Here is an 18,461-nt window from a genome sequence, read left to right on the forward strand (position 1 = left end):
CAAAGCTAGTGGGAGCATAAGTGTTATGCTAATAATCATCATGTTAGTGGGAGCATGATAATTATTGTTAGTGTTGCAAGTTAGCAATGTTAATTATAGAAAACAAAAGTTTCAATTCGTGAGGCTGCAGGGATTGAAAAAGTTGTTTTGCTATAATTAAGGGAGAGGATATACTTCATTTCAGTTCTAAAGGCTTAGATTGAGACCTTAATCATCTTTAGTCAAGAATATATATATGAATTTCATGTTGGATTGGTTCAACTTAAGGAAATTCTACATATTGCGTTCTCAAAATTCGATTATGATTACGGCATCCCTCTTCATAGTCAAATTTTGAAAACATGGCAAATAAAAATATTGTAGCAAAAGACTGGTCTAGAATCATGTCTTTATGTGAGACATCATGAATCGTGTACCATTTGCTTTGGGTACAGGATCGATTGCATGTGCTATAATATTTGTCATTTCTAAATTTTTCCAAATGCCCAGAGCCATTAAGAAGGGAAAAGGTCTACAATTGGATATGACTAAAATGATTAAGCAATTGTTGAGGACAATCTGAGGTTTACCAAAGATTGGTTGCTCAGGGACAGTTGGAAGTATAGTGCTAATTTTGGAAGGACCATATTGACATATTCTGAAAAGAGGCATCTCTTGTTCAGAAGTGATAGTCAAAATGAGAATATGGAGTTGTCTCCATAGGTGGAAGTTATCTGTGTAAGATTAGTAAACTTAATGCAAGAAGCATGTCCAAAGCAATGTACTTTGAATATGAGACTTAGTTTCCATGGAGTTGATCTCCATTGGAATACCTTATAATGACTGTTGACAAGTCTTTGTGACTTTGTACATATTCATTACAGAAGGGTCAGTGCATATAAGTTTAAAATCTAAACAGATTTTGATAAATGATAGGAATTTGAAATTCTCACATTTTTCGATAAGGATTTGTTAGTGTGAAATTAGAATCATTGAAATTATGTTCAATTGGTTTATTTCACAAAGTAAGGATCATAGACAAACATAGAGTGCATACTTGGTGTATGGCAAAGCTATTGTTTAAGAAAAACATAGTGTACATGCTTGGAGCATGGGACAACTAGTGTTTTTAATTCAAGTATAAAGTTGATAAAACCGAAACAATGAATAATGAGCAATCAGTATGGTGATAAATAAAAGTATTTATTTATATTCATAGGGTTTGATACCATATTTGATTCATTTATTCTTGTGTTTCACTTTGCATGTTTTGACTTCCAGAATAACTAAGTCGCTCTTCCTGAATGATTAAGTTATTCAAACCATCCACAGTCGGTCATATGTTGGAAGTAGATATGAATCAAGACTGTCATGGGTTGGTTTGTAAAGGTCCAAGTTGGTGGACAAAGTGGTGCTACAACACTCATGAGTGCTCATAAGTTCTGAGTATTGGATTCAACCCGCGCTCATTTGAATCACTTCATGGATTTTATCACGAGTGATCATGAGACGATAATATCTTATATTCTTCAAACCTAGAGATATGAGTTGTTACTATGAGTTGGTTATACATTGATTGCACGAAAACGCATTTGGTAACTCGATGTTATAAAACGTGCCTTTGTGTATGATTCAACAAGTAGTAGAACAAGCCATATGAGTCGAAGTTTATGCATTCCTTTTACCTTCGGGATAAAAGCGATATCTGTGGGCCCCTCGATGATTTAGCGATGACACATGTGAGTGCTTGGCCAAGCCAGGACTGATTTGATTTGTTCAATCAGTCAGTCATCATAAATCGAAAATTGGGAAACAACAAATGGACAGAGAGAATGATTATAATCCATGTCTCAGTCCATATGATATCTAGAATGGAGGAATATATGATCCCTTATCTAATGGACAAGTCATTGACAAGGTCAGAGTTCGACAGCGGCTTTAAGAGCTAAGATTGCCAGTTAGGTTTTGAAGTCATACTCAATAATAGTTTTAGACTTATCCAAGTGGGAGATTGTTGGATTAATGTCTAAGTCCATAACTATATTTGGTATGTACTTGACCCGACCCGGCATGGTCCATTTGGGTTGCACTTCACCGACACAATTTATATGGATAGTCTTTTGAGAATAGTATATTAATATATTATAAGTTCTAATATATTAATATGGAATCATATTATTTAATTAGTATTGATCAAGAATTAATTTAGAATTAATTAAGTGATCAAAAAGAACTAATTAAATATGGACTCTTATATATATGGAATGGGCCAAGTTCATTTAGGTTGGGCTAAGCTTTCATGGATGGTCCATGGAGCTTTTAACCCATGGATCCTATGTAAATGAAAGGTCATAGGTATTAGGGTTTACATGGATGTAACCCTAATCCTCCATAATATATAAAGGGGTCCTTGGCTCACAAAATTGGCACAAGTGTGTGAAAATAAGAGTGGGCCGATTTTAGTGTGCATACATATTCTCTCAAGTTCTTCCAAGGTGTTTTGGTGATTTGTGATTCCATTTGAGGCTTCCACACTATTGGGGCTAAGCTCTTAAAGCTTGAAGACATCAAGCTACATCAAAGGTATGTCATCTAACTAGAACTTTGTAGTATAGGTGCTTCATAATATGCTAGTTAGGATGAAACCTTGGAATAGTTAATATTTGCATGTATAATAGAGAAAACATAGATCCAAGGTTTATAGGGTTGCATGTACACCATAGGAGTTTTAGAATGCTCAAAACCCAACAGTTTGGAGGTAAACCCCGTGGGGTAGCATATGGTTGTAACCTTTTCACCAGAGTGTTTTGGGCAGTATGTTTGTTGCGAGGTATTTTTATACCATGAGAGAGTCATTTGTGGGACTAAGGTGGAAGAGAACAAGGAGGTGCTTTATTGAGGGAGGCATACTTTTAGCAGCAATTTCAGGTGGTTAAGAGGAGTATATCAGGGTGGTGGCCCTCGTTGTCTATGTTGTATATCGACTGTGAGAGTTAGTTCTCTTGCTTTTATGATGATCCCCGTGATGTGAGGCTGGTCGAGGAATCAGAGACGAGGTGCGTGATAGTGCATTATTTCCGGACTGAGAATCGGGACTAATTCAGAACAGTTGGGGTATCCGGCGGTATATTGCTCTGAGTTTTCGAGATGACTAGAGGCAGTCACGTTGGGAGGATTCTGAGATTTTTGTTTGAGTTACGGGATATTTGGAGTTGCTTGGTTTCATCGGGAAGATCATTGACTGATATTGTGGTACGTTCCAAGAGTCAAGTGTGATATACCTGGTGAAACAATCGATGGAGTAGATTGTTGGTATGCCAATTGGTGATGGTTCGAACCCTGGTAAGGGAGAACTGGGTATTCTATCGATAGGATCAGCGATCCGTTCAAGTGCGGTTAGAGAACTGGTTATTGAGATCTGCAGTGCGGACACATAAGACTTGGGTTATTAGTGGATGAGGCGAGATGATGTATGTGTATGTGCTTATGAAAAGATGACTGGATCCACGGCAGGTGGCCGTTGGTCAGAGAATTTATTGTGACCAGGGATTTTTTTTCAGGTTTGCAAATGTTGAGTTCGAGGCGGTTGGGTCGCTGAGTCAGGGTGAAATAGCTGAGATTTGAGGGTATAGGTATAGATTGTGATCTATACTCCATGAGGGGAAGCAGTTGAATTGTCAACCAATTCCAGAGTCAGTATGAGTAGTTTCATATGGGTGGTGATCAGTAGAGGGTGGAGCTTTGGATTTTCGTCAACATGTTTTCAGTCGTTGACGATTTCCTCCGTGTTTCAATTTGTGAGATGGGAATATTTCGAGGTTTCAAGTTGCGTAAGTGGAAGATCAGTGGTTGAGGCAAGACATCGTGAGATGATGTGATGGTGTACCGAGGTATCCGAGTGATTTTATTGTTCCAGTGGAAACCCATCAGTTAATTGTCGCTAGAGTGGGACTGTCTAAGGGTGTATCTGTGCTGAGACTAGTGCCTTGCCTATGAGAACTTACATCAGGAGTGGTGGTGCATAAGTTGGGTGGGTGTAAGCACCTATCTATGTTGAGCTGCGGAGCATGAGTTAGAGAACTCAGTGTAGTGATGACTTGATGATGAGATTATGGGGTGATAAGAGAGTAAGTGGATCCGGGTGGTAGTAATCGCTTGGGATTATCAGGAGAAACCATGGAGTGAACCCATGGTGAGTCAGTGAGCGAGAGAGTATTATAAGACTACGGGGAGCAGTAGCATCCATGAGTCAGTGGGAGAGGGTATCATGGTACTACGGGGAGCCGTAGTATTCACTGGATAGCGGGAGAGTGTTGTGATACTACAGGGAGTCGTAGTATTCGGTATTCAGCGAGAGAGTGTCGTGATACTGCGGGGAGCCGTAGTATTCACTGGTTAGTGAGAGAGTGTTGTGTACTGCGAGGAGCCGTAGCATTCACGAGTCAGTGAGAGGGTGTCGTAAGTATGCAGGGAGCCGTAGCATTCATGAGTCAATAAAAGGAGCGTTTTAAGACTACCGGGGGGGGGGGGGGGGCATAGCACTCAGTAGTCGATAAGAGAAAAGATTGTTCAACGGAGAGTTGTAGTATTCACTAGTCATAGTATGACGCAGAGGAGTTCTTAGGCTTGGGTAGCCTTACCACTTGAGTATTCGGGAACCTGGTTGTCGAACCAGGGGCGAGATTGGGGTCTCCGTGACAGTCGGGAATCGTTATATCCCTGGTATGAGGAGGGATTATCGTAATCGGAAGGAATTGGGGAGATGGTGTGTGCATGAATTCACGAATCTTGGGTGATGAGTTGAGAACCAGATTGGAAATAAGTGGTTCCAATTCTGTTGTTGAATCAAACTCTCGAGCTTGAGTCTGGATCCATTCGTGTATTGAGTAGGCGAGATGAGGTTTCGGATTCGTGGATGGATTTCATTTTGAGGGGTATTGATGTCCATCTGATGTGTTAGACCAGAGTGGGTCAGTTTCGTTGGTATGGGAAGAACCGCGAGACGCATGGAACCAGTAGGTGGTACACGACAGAGGTCGGAGGTGAGACAATTTCAGATGGGGTTGTAGTATTCGCTTGGGGTAAAGTGAACTTTGTGACTTGTGTGTCACAATGAGCCGAGATAGTTGTTGTGAGAAGAAAGTCGGTAATTCGTTTTATTGGGTGTGCAGTGGGTAACCTTTGGAGGTTCAACTATTAGGTCAGAGTTGACCTGGTGCTCAGTGTTGGAAAGGACAATTGAGGGGAGCTGGGGATTATGATTAAGGGTGTCAGAGGATCGTTTCGAGCTGACTTGACCGATTTCTTGTGCCTGAGGACAGAGTCTTGAGGATCATTCCTTCAGAAGAGTTCTGAAAGTTGTTCAGGCGGTGGGTCCTTAGTGGGATATGACATTTTTGTTCCTCTTGAGTTCGACAGGGATCGATTAGAGAATCAGAGTTGGTAGAGTGTTCTTAGAGTCGGTTATTCGATGAGCGATTAGCATGATGATATTTTGCGAGGGTGGTCTGGTAGGGACACATACCACTAGAGTTTTCAAGTTCTGGAGAGTCAGATCAAGTACCGCAGCGCAAAAGGGTCTGTCCTTCTTCCGGGTCGTGAGTTCTTGTTGGGTTCAGGTGCTTTTGGAATAGATTGTTGTATGATATGAGGTCCTTTCAGTGGTGCTCCTCGGGTTATTGGATTCGATCTATGTGTGATAATGAGCGATTTCGAGGGAGAAATCTAATTCAAGTGGAGGAGAATTGTAACATCCTGTTTCGGATCGTTCGTGATTAGGGTTCGTGGGCTACAACCCGGGCATGAGGAATCCTTGTGGTTGCGACGAGTTGCTAGAGGCGTAGGGCATCTCGTCACCTTTCCGTGGATATATGGTTTAATGGAAACGGAGTTATATCGAGGAAGCTATGGAAGTTTATAGTTTTGGCAGGATAAGTCCCTTATTAGAGAAAGGTGGCAGCTGAGTATGCTGGGCGTACGTGTGTGTACGCATAGCGTACTCATGTGCGTGGTTTTTAAGCGGAGCCACCTAGTACGTTGGCGTGCCAGAGAGTACGCTGGGCGTACTAGGCACAAAACGAAAAACCCTAATTGATGGGTGTCCCTATATAAAGAATGAGATGGCCTCATTCCTGGCCACCATCCTCAGTCAATAAACCCTCTCAAACCCTAATCCTCGTTCTTGAGCTTGTGTATGTCCATTTGAGAGCCTTAAGTGATTTTTGTGTTATTTAAGTGAAGAAGGAGCTTTGGAGAAGAAGGAGTGAGAGTCCAGGCCTTGGATCTGAGCATATCTGAGTTGGGAGCTTCATCTAGAGGTATAAAGCTCCAAGCTTTTTCACTTTTTTGCTTTATGCATCATAATAGAGTATTTTAGGGTTTTGTCCTAAAAGTTGGAGACTTTATGTGATATTTGAGCTCCAGAGTCTATGATCAACCCCTTTCGGTGTATTTAGTGGTGTAATGTCATAAAAATCAAGATTTGGACGTTGAAATCAAGCCATGCATGAGATATGAGCATTTTGAGATAAGAGAGTGAGAGTTTTGTGTGTTTGTGACCTTATCAGCTATGCAAAGGCTTAAAGTCACTGACTTTATGGAGTAAGAGTTATTAAGGAGTCCAGATATGTGATTTGAGCCAAGGTCTTAACTGATTAAGACCAAACGAGTAGAAAAAGTGAATTTGGGAAGTACGTTGAGCGCAATTCCAGTACGCCCCACGTACTGACCAAGTGTCCCTGATCCCAATCTGGATTCATGAGTACGTTGAGCGTACCAAGGGAGGTATGCCCCGCATAACCTCACTGTGGACTTTTAGGCTAAGTCTCATTTTGGGCCTTGAGTGTTAGGCCTGGAGTTTGGGCTTGTTGCACAAGAGTTTTGGACCAGAGGAATTTATGTATGAGCCTTGGGCCCTTGAGTTGGGCTTGCCACTTGGAATTGAGATTTGGGCCTCGGGAGAGCCCATTTGTTATTGGGCCTTGGTGGGCCCAATGGGTCTTTGGTTATGGATGGGCTGGTTGGTGGTCTACCTTTAGACCTAATGAGTGAGAGTTTGGACTTAGTTCCTAATTGGGTTAATTGTGGGTTTGGCTCAGAGATAGAGGCCGGTGCACAACAGCAGCGTTTATAGGGGTTGTTCATCATCCGAGGTGACTCTTCTCACTATACTTTACCATGAGTGGTATCTATATGTGACCGGAGGGTCTTATGTGCTTATTTGAGTTATGTGATATTATGCATTTTGTATGTGTGATATATATGCTATATTCTGTGTTTTACTGAGATAGGACCGGAGGGTTTCCACTAAGACAGGACCGGAGGGTCACAAGTTGTGAGACCGGAAGGTCTTCACTGAGATACCGGACTGGAGGGTCCACCCGAGTTGTGGAACTGGAGGGTCCCACTAAGACACATTGACCGGAGGGTCTTCACTGAGATACCGGGCTGGAGGGTCCACCCGAGTTGTGGAACTGGAGGGTCCCACTGAGACACATTGACCGGAGGGTCATATTGAGTTATATCCATGAGAGGCTAATGAGATATGTGTGGTATTTTGGGGAACTCACTAAGCTTCGTTCTTACCGTGTTATGTGATATGTGTTTTAGGTTCTTCTCAGGATCGTGGGAAGGCGTCAGCTTGATTGTACACACCAGAGAAAGAGTTATGTTTTGAGGATCCTGGATTATTAATCAAATAATTATGGAGTCGCGTTTTCTAAATTAAATAAATGGGATTTTTTTGAAATGTGTTATGAGAGGTATGTGATTTTAAAATGAAAATTTTGTTTGAAAATTTACGGTGTTACATGTGTGTTAGGATTCGACTTTATCTGTTCAGCACTACTTGTGAGGTGAGTTTTCCTCACGATACTTAGGGGTCGAAGGCACCAAGGCCGGCCCATTGGATCTGATATCCTAGTAGTTGATGATATGCTGAGTATGAGTTAGTTATGCATGCTAGTTTGCTATGCCAGTCTGGTAGATCTCTAGGACTAAGTTTGTTGTGCCAGTCTGGTAGATCTGTAGGACTATCACCAGTCTGGTATAGATAAATTAGTAAGCGAATATACTATGTTACATATTGTTGAGACTAAATAATTTTAGAAGGTTAGGTTTCAACTCTATTGCACAACTCTTGTTTGCGTCCAACCGTTGTAGTGTGAGACCTTTCATTCGAAGAATTATCTGGTGTCGAAGATATGTTATTGTATTTGTGAGTTAGTTAGAGGATGTTAGGGGAGTTCCTTCTACAGCTGATGGTGAGGAGTAGTATGGTGGTTGTCCTAGGAAAACCTAGGAAGAGATTTAGTGTTGGGAGCCTTGTCTAGTTGAGGATTGTATATGTAGATACATAGTGACTTGGAGGATTCACAACAATCCTTCAGGAAAGTACGGATAGATGTGGAAGGTTTGGGCCCGTACTACTAGAAGCAGAGGATTCGCACTCGAGTCAAGGAGAGCTGCGATGATATCAGGAAGCTCGTTGAGTGTGAGACTCCTCGATATTTATTTATGCGCCTTCTGATGGTTTGAATGGTTTATTTTCAGTATGGTGACTCTTCAAGGAAGGCCAGTTAGCGGTTCTGGTGCTGGTGAGGGTTCAAGCTCGGGTTTTAGAGTCGGGCAGTTGGATGATCAGAAGCGGGAGTTCATTTCATCTGAGATTATCCGCATCATACTTGAGTAGACTCCTGTGATCTTTGGTACGTTCAATGAGGGCATTCTGGAGATTTTGGATGAGCATTTGAGCGTTTTTCGGTCTGAGATGGTGGCATTGATGGGAGCACGCACGTTGACCTTCCGTGAGTTCCAAGCATGTGGGGCTCCAGAGTACTTTGGGGAGAAGGACCCAATCGTGAGCAGACGATGGTTAGTGGATGTCACTAAGGCTTTTCACACTAGCAGTTGTCCCGATGGGGCAAATGTCAGACTTGCTTCCGGTCTTCTGAAAGACAAAGCTCGCGATTGGTGGGAGGAGGTTGTGCGCTCCGTGGGTGATGTAGTGGTTGATTCAATGTCATGGGATGATTTTGTGACTAGATTTCGAGCTGAGTTTGCACCGGTGATTGAGGTGCAACAATTGACGAGGGAGTTCAAATACCTTCTCCAGACTACTGAGATGGTAGTCGAGATCACTGATATGTTCAACGTGTAAAACCCCAAATCGCTACGTATCAATCAGATTTACTATGATGGTGCGGAATCCCAATCTAGTGAATGATGCAAGATGTAATATGGAATAAGAACAAGATGATTAATCTTCAATGCACACAATTATAGATGAATAGTCGGGTACATAAGATTCACGATTACACTTGGTTTTCTCTCTTTTTCTCTCGTGAACGTGTTCTTGGCTAGTGGAGCACCCAAAAAACGTCTCTCTCCCTTTACAAGGCTAAAATAACAATATATATACCTAGACCTAATAACAAAGGCCCAACCAAAAACCCAAACAAAACAATATTAAGCCTAACCGAAATCACATGTGATTTCGGTCAAAACAACACCAAAACATGGTGTTTTCAGTCCTAGACCGAGAACTCTAATAGCTTATGAAAAGAAAAGTATAAACCATAATTTATGACCTAATAATCTCCCCCTTGGTTTATAGCTTTATTTTCTCTTCAATCTTCTCTTTGATCTTTGACTTTCAGCTCTTATCTTCGATTTCTTCACAAATTCAAGATGAACATATGAATTTCTACATGAATGACTTTATCTTGAACAGTTGGACTTCCTTCAAAGATTTTACCTTCAACACACATTGGGTGTAGAGGCTTCTTATAAAGATTCTTGAAAATCAGCACTTTCAGCTTTGAAACACTTCAGAGATAATAACAGAGAGACCGATTCTTCTGGATCACTTCAGCAAGTTCATAGATAGCATCAAATTGATTGAGGAGGCTTCAATGCAATCTGTCACATAACTTCAAGTGCAACTTCACCTTGCTTCTGGAATTGAAAGATTGGATGTTGAAAAAATTATCTTCACTTCTTGTTCCACGACTCGACTCGTCGAGTTTGGCAATGACTCGACGAGTTCCCCTTCCTTACGAACATCAATGAACCTTCAACCGACTCGCCGAGTCCTATGAACACTCGTCGAGTTCACCTTCAACTGATGAACACGTCCTGACCTTGACTCGTCGAGTTGTATGAACAACTCGTCGAGTTCATCTTCAAACATAAGGAGACTGCCTTGGACTCGCCGAGTCTGTTCTAGCACTCGTCGAGTCCCATGAACTCCAGGTCTAAAATTAAGTCCAGTGTGTTAGGTCACTCTTTCTGTACTGTTACAACCCTTCTAACGCCTAACTGAGTCCTTTTGACCCTCAACAGAAATGAGACTCAAAGTAAGCTCTTATGATGCATGGGACCTTTCTTGGGTGCAAAAGCAACCCACATCTGCCTTGTGACTCTTCCCAAGTGCTAGATCCGAAGTCTTGACCCCCAACCATGTTTGCAATCATGGTTGGTTACCAAAATGGCTTACAAAAGCCCTGAATCTCCCCAAAAAGGGATCTATCAAATGAAAGAGCAAGGTACAGACTTTATACCTCTCAAAGGCTGCAAATGATGAACCAAACTCGGATCCTTCAGCCTCCTCTTGATCCTTCTATGCTCTTCCTCCTTCCTTGTGAACAAAACCACCAAAATCACCACAAATGCCTTAAGAACTTCACACACTCGGCTAGGGTTTGCTATGGAGGGTCTCTGGGAGCATAAAGGGACGATGGAGGCTGTATAATGTTGTTTAAATAGGGTGCAAACCCTCATATTAGGGTTTTGTCCAGACAAAGCCTACTCGTCGAGTCCGGGATCTGACTCGACGAGTCCATCACTTAAATCCCGCGTCTCATCCCGCTTCTACTCGGTGAGTTGGTCCCTCAACTCGTCGAGTCCAAGGTCAAAAATGCAAAATTACTTAAATAAAATACATACCTGGAACCAGGTGCTAAAAATCTCCCCCACTTATTTTAGACTTCGTCCTCGAAGTCTGCTTCTCGATCCTGGAATAGCTCTGGGTAATGCTCCATCATCTCATCCACCGGCTCCTAGGTCCATTCCGAGCCCTTCTGGTGCTGCCACTGCACCTTCATGAGCTCCACCCTCTTGTTCCTCAGATCCTTTGACTTTCGGTTGAGGATCGCCACTGGCCGCTCAATATAATTCAGGTTGTCATCGACCTGAATGTCCTCTAAGGGTACCACTGCTGAGTCGTCCACCAGGCACTTCCGCAGCTGAGAGACGTGGAAAGTGTTGTGGATCTGTCTGAGTTCGGCTGGCAGATCCAACCTATAAGCCACCTTGCCCACCCGGGCTATAACCCTGAAGGGTCCAATATAACTGGGACCCAACTTGCCCCGCTTCCTGAATCGGATGACGCCCTTCCATGGCGACACCTTCAGGAGAACCATATCCCCGACCTGAAACTCCAGGTCCGATCGACGCTTGTCAGCATAGCTTTTCTGCCGACTCTGCGCAGTCTGAAGTCTGCTCCTGACCTGCTGAATCCTTTCGATCGTCTTGAGCACTACATCGGTGCTCCCCATGACCCTCTGGCCAACCTCGCCCCAGCATATTGGGGTCCTGCACTTCCTCCCGTACAACATCTCGAAGGGAGGTCGATCGATACTCGCATGATAGCTATTATTATACGAGAACTCCGCCAACGGAAGCTAGGTATCCCAGCTACCTCCGAAGTCTAAAACACATGCCCGCAACATATCTTCTAGCGTCTGGATGGTCCGCTCGCTCTGACCATCCGTCTGCGGGTGAAAGGCGGTGCTAAAATGCAGACGAGTACCCAGCTCGTCATGAAACTTCTTCCAAAACCTGGAAGTAAACCGAACATCTCTGTCTGAAATCACCGACACTGGCACCCCGTGCCGCGCCACCACCTCTCTGATATAAATGTCGGCCAGCTTCTCGGCCGAGATGCTCTCCTGAATCGGAATAAAATGAACGCTCTTGGTCAATCGATCGACGATGACCCAAATCGAATCCACCCCTCGCGCGGTCCTGGGAAGCTTTGTGATAAAATCCATTGTAATATCCTCCCATTTCCACAGCGAAATATCCAATGGCTGCATCTTGCCGTGTGGCCTCTGGTGCTCGGCCTTGACCTTCCTGCAGGTCAAGCACCGCTCCACGTACCATGCTACATCCCGCTTCATGCAGGGCCACCAATAGTCCAGGCGAAGATCCCTATACATCTTCGTCGCCCCGGGATGAATGGAGAATCGAGATTTGTGCGCCTACTCCATCAGGACCTGGCGCACACCCCCGTGGTACGGTACTCACACCCTACGGTGTAGTGTCAATAATCCGCGGCTGTCATAGTCGAAGGAGGAAACCTGACCCATAATCCGCTCGCTCTTCCGATGTTCCTCCTTTATGGCCTCCTGTTGGGCCTCCCGAATCCGCTCCAAAAGCGGAGTCACCACTGTCATCCTTAGACAGATATCCCTGATCGGCGCTGCCTTGCGGCTAAGCGCGTCGGCCACCACATTGGCCTTTCCCGGGTGGTAGAGGATCTCACAGTCATAATCCTTTACCACATCAAGCCACCGACGCTGCCTCATGTTCAGATTTGGCTGGTCCATGAGATACCTCAGGCTCTTGTGGTCCGTGTAAATCGTACAACGAACACCATAGAGGTAATGACGCCAAATCTTGAGGGTGAACACCACAGCCCCCAGTTCCAAATCATGCGTCGGGTAGTTCGCCTCGTGAGGCTTTAGCTGTCTCGAAGCGTAAGCAATGACATGCCCTCTTTGCATCAACACTGCGCCCAAACCTGAGATGGACGCATCACAGTATACAACAAAATCCTCCATGCCCTCTGGCAGGGCTAAGATTGGCGCCTCGCACAATCTCTGTCTCAGTGTCTCGAATGCGGCCTGCTGCTCAGGCCCCCAGCGAAAGACCACGGCTTTCCTCGTCAGCCTGGTCAGGGGCACGGTTATCTTGGAGAAGTCCTGAATGAATCTCCGATAGTAGCCTGCCAATCCCAGAAAGCTCCAAATCTCAGATGGAGACCTCGGAACCTCCCATCTCATCATGACTTCCACTTTGGCCGGATCTACCGAAATCCCGTTATGGTTGACAAGGTGCCCAAGAAACTGCACCTCGCGCAACCAGAACTTACACTTGGAGAACTTATCATACAAGCTCTCCCTCCTCAAAGTCTCCAAAACCTCTCGCAGATGCTCCTCATGCTGCTCTCGCGTCTTGGAGTAAACCAAGATGTCATCAATAAACACTATCACAGACCGGTCTAACATCGGTCTACACACGCGGTTCATGAGGTCCATGAACGCGGCAGGAGCATTGGTGAGCCCGAAAGGCATCACCACAAACTCATAGTGGCCATAGCGCGTCCGGAACGCAGTCTTCCGCACATCCTCCTCTCTGACCCTCATCTGATGATACCCTGATCGCAAATCAATCTTGGAGAACCAAGATGCTCCCTGTAGCTGGTCAAAGAGGTCATCAATCCTCGGGAGTGGGGAACGGTTCTTCACCGTTACCTTATTCAGCTCCCGATAGTCTATACACATCTGATGCGACCCGTCCTTCTTCTTCACAAACAGAATCGGGGCTCCCCAGGGAGAACTACTCGGTCTAATGAATCCCTTGTCTAACAGCTCCTGCAGCTGTGTAGACAACTCCTGCATCTCAGGAGGATCCAACCGATACGGTGCCTTGGCTATCGGAGCCGCACCAGGGACTAGGTCGATCCTGAACTCCACCTGTCGCTCCGGAGGTATCCCAGGCAGCTCCTCGGGGAATACGTCTGCAAACTCTCATACCACGGGCACATCGCCCACTGTTGCCCTACCCGCCTCCCGGGTATCCGTAACATAGGCGACATAACCTGCACAGCCCTGCTGGAGGTAGCGCCTAGCCCTTGCTGCCGAACATAAAGCTGGTCCTCGCTGTGGCCTTTCGCCCTGAACCACCAGCTCTCCCCCACCAGGGGTCCTAATCCGCACTGACTGCTGCGCGCAGTCAATTACTGCCCCATTGGGGCTCAGCCAATCTATACCAATAATAACATTGTTCCCCCGCAAAGGTATGGGAACCAAGTCCACCAGGTAACGTTCCTCGAACAGCCTCAAAACACAATCCCGGTAGACCTCTGACGCTCGTACCGACAGGTCGTCCGCAATCTTGACCTCTAGAGGGCAATCCAACATGCTCGAAGACTCTGGAAACTTCTTGCTAAGCGCAAGAGAGACAAACGATCGGGTGGCACCCGAACCAAACAACACCTGAACTGGGATACCGTTCACATGAAACGATCCCGTCACCACATCGGGTGCAGCGCGTGCCTCCTCGCTGTCAGCTGAAATGCTCGGCTCCGAACCACTGGAGCCTCCAACTTGGCCTTCCGGCCATCCACAACCCGTGCTGTCGCTGGAGTCGGCGCCACTACCGGCGCCGCTGCTGTTGTCAATCTGGGGCAATTGGCCTTTTTATGGCCCTTCTGATTGCAATGAAAGCAAATCAGGTCTGATATCTGAATCGCAGGAGCAGCGACAATGCAGTCTCTGCCAAAATGCCCAACCTTGCCACACTTATAGCAGCCTGAACCCGGCCCAGTGCGACAAGCTCCCTCGTGTGACCGACCGCATTTCCCACAGCGGTCCCGCCCTGACTGGCCTTTCGGCCTACCATCGGATCCCTTGGGCTTCTTCCCCGAAGCCCCCGTCGTCAGCCCCTCCGCTGCCTTCCTCTTCCGGATGTGCTCCAGACCAATCTCCCTCTCCCTAGCCCTGGCAATCATGGAATCCAGGGTAGGGCAGGCTGAGAAACTGACATGCTCCCGGATGTCAGCTCGTAACATATCATGGTAGCGGGTCCTCCTCATGTCCTCATCACCCGCATACTGGGGCACCAATAACGCCCTCTTTCGGAACTTGGCGGTGATCTCCGCCATTGTCTCAGTCGTTTGTCTCATGTCCAAGAACTCCCTGGCCAACTGCTGAAGCTCCACCGCAGGTGCGAACTCAGCCCTGAACCGGGTCACAAAATCTGACCAGGTCATAGCCTCAACGGCTGAGGCTCCCAGAGAGTCACCAACCGACTCCCACCAATCTCTGGCCCTGTCTCTCAAACATCTTGCTTCATACCTCACCTTCGACCCCTCGGGGCAGAAGCTAGTCAACTGTGCAGACTCAATGTCTACAATCCATCGTCTGGCAGCAATGGGGTCCTTCGCCCCATGGAAATCCGGCGCACCGCTACCTCGGAAGTCCTTGAAGGACAGTGTGCGCGCACCCGACTGGATAGACGCCATATCACTCCTGAATGCTCGGAGGCGATCCTCCATCAGCTCAACAATCCCTTCCTTGATCGACCCGAAGATAACCGGCGTCGCATCAAGGATACCCCTCGTGATCTCGGACGCGATGAACTCGCGTAACCCATCATCCACATGCTCCGATCCTGCGCCCGATCCCGATCCTGACCTAGATCCTGAACCTCCTGCTCCATGTCGCGTGACCATCATTCTAAAAATAAACATACAAATGTCAGGGTCACATATACTTTCGGAGGTCTCGCACACTTTCCAAGTTTCCAGGTTCCATCTAAGCCCTCCTTGATTCGAGTACGGGTCCTTTGCTTTCAGTAGTACGGGCCCATACTACCTTCCACATCTACCCGTACTTTCCTCAAGGATTGCGTCGACTTCACCAAGTCCCTTTTCCCGATACCCTTTTTACTGACCTTGTCCTAGGCTTTCCTAGGGCACTCTCTGACCTACCCTCCGCCATCAGCTGCACTAGGAGTCCCCACCACTTCCCCTAACTAACTTGCAGATACTGTTACATATCCGTTCCTTAGCTAGTTGAAGATGGCCAGAACCCCCATAGCACAAAGCAAGCAGCATTCATGCATTGGGTAACCAAATCAGGCATAACCTACACATGCCATCCTACTGCTGACTAAACAGTCCTAGCATACAGCTCATACAACAGGCATATAAGACATCCTCCTAGATCCTTAGCCCTAACTAGCATGCAATTCTCAGAATCATATATCAGGCACACAAGGCATCCTCCTAGATCCTTAGTCCTATTCTAGCATGCAGTTTTCTGAATCAAAACCATATAACATAACATATCAAGTATGGGTATCTAGGGGAAAACTTACTTGAGCCCGCCCGGTCGCATGCATCACACACTTCGTCTTTCTTAAAATCCTTTCATTTAGATTTTAGAAAACCATTTTCCTTGTAAAAACCTTTTAGCCCCTCAGTTTGAGTCCAGACACCCCCGAGGGTGTGTCCGAATCCCTCAAACCAGGGCTCTGATACCAACTTGTAACATCCCAATTTTCGAGTCCAAAAATTTCTTTTTAATTAATTGAAACATAAAAACATTCACAAGAAAATCCGTGAAAACACATCATCCCATAAAACAATGATTCATGTCTAAAAATCCAAGTCATAAAATAATAACATATCAGAGTACAATCCCAAAAACTCCATGCGGAAATCGTGTGTGTGTGTGTGTGATGCGATGCTACGCCGCCGGCTCCTTCCCCTTAGACGAAGAGGTACTTGAAACCAAAACCGAAACCGTAAGCACAAAGCTTAGTGAGTTCCCCCATCATACCACATACCATATAATATCCTCGGTATCTTTCAACCGGTAATCATCGTCGGTATCTTTCAACCGGTAATCATCATCGGTATCTTTCAACCGGTAATCATCATCGGTATCTTTCAACCGGTAATCATCATCGGTATCTTTCAACCGGTAACCATCATCGGTATCTTTCAACTGGTAATCCTCATCGGTATCTTTCAACCGGTAACTGGGGACTGTTCCACCCTTTACCACTAGCATACAACAACAAGATATAAACATACAGTCAGGCATATCCGGGTACTGACTTACCCTTCGGTCCTAAGGACCACTACCAGGGAAACCAATCCCTATCACACTCGTAACATATCATACAAATAAAACTCATGACCAAAGCATATAACCAAACCAAGATAATTATCACAAAGACAATCATCTTCTAAATACTCCTCTTTGGTGGGCCGGCATTGTGGCCTTAGCCCCACCCCTACTGGAAGGTAACTCACCTCGTACAAGAAGTTGCTGATAATCTGTGCGGGAAACCTCCGTCCGCTGCTGCTCCGGAAATCCTCCGGCTACAATCCCCACAAACACTCAGTTAGAAACAGATATCTACTCTTAGGGTAAAATGACCATTTTACCCCAAACCAAGTCCAAGTCAAAGTCAACTTCCAGTTGACCCGACTCGCCGAGTTGGGCCGTCAACTCGTCGAGTCCCTTCCTTTTACTCGTCCTTATCCACGACTCGACTCTTCGAGTTTGGCAATGACTCGACGAGTTCCCCTTCCTTACGAACATCAATGAACCTTCAACCGACTCGTCGAGTCGTATGAACACTCGTCGAGTTCCCCTTCAACTGATGAACACGTCCTGACCTTGACTCGCCGAGTTGTATGAACAACTCGTCGAGTTCATCTTCAAACATAAGGAGATTGCCTTGGACTCGCCGAGTCTGTTCTAGCACTCGTCGAGTCCCATGAACTCCAGGTCTAAAATTAAGTCTAGTGCGTTAGGTCACTCTTTCTGTACTGTTACAACCCTTCTAACGCCTAACTGAGTCCTTTTGACCCTCAACAGAAATGGGACTCAAAGCCTTGGACTCGTCGAGTCCCAAGAACGGACTCATCGAGTCGATAACGTCCACACCCAAAATCCTCGATTTCTGATGTAGAACACTTGACCAAAAGATAGATCTAAGCTCCTTCAATCGTTCTAGAACGTAAAGTTACAAACTTTACGTGCATGCATGGGACTTTGAGCTCAAAAGGACATAAAATAGGCTCTTATGATGCATAGGACCTTTATTGGGTGCAAAAGCAACCCACATCTACCTTGTGACTCTTCCCAAGTGCTAGATCCGAAGTCTTGACCCCCAACCATGTTTGCAATCATGATTGGTTACCAAAATGGCTTATAAAAGCCCTAAATCTCCCCAAAAAGGGATCTATCAAATGAAAGAGCAAGGTACAAACTTTATACCTCTCAAAGGCTGCAAATGATGAACCAAACTCGGATCCTTCAGCCTCCTCTTGATCCTTCTATGCTCTTCCTCCTTCCTTGTGAACAAAACCACCAAAATCACCACAAATGCCTTAAGAACTTCACACACTCGGCTAGGGTTTGCTATGGAGGGTCTCTGGGAGCATAAAGGGACGATGAAGGCTGTATAATGTTGTTTAAATAGGGTGCAAACCCTCAGATTAGGGTTTTGTCCAGACAGAGCCTACTCGTCGAGTCTGGGATCCGACTCGACGAGTCCATCACTTAAATCCCGCGTCTCATCCCGTTTCTACTCGGCGAGTTGGTCCTTCAACTCGCCGAGTCCAAGGTCAAAAATGCAAAATTACTTAAATAAAATACATACCAGGAACCAGGTGCTAC

Source organism: Lactuca virosa, chromosome 3 (genome assembly GCF_052849685.1).
Source record: "Lactuca virosa cultivar CGN04683 chromosome 3, Lactuca_virosa_CGN04683_v6, whole genome shotgun sequence".
In the NCBI taxonomy this organism is placed as follows: Eukaryota; Viridiplantae; Streptophyta; class Magnoliopsida; order Asterales; family Asteraceae; genus Lactuca; species Lactuca virosa.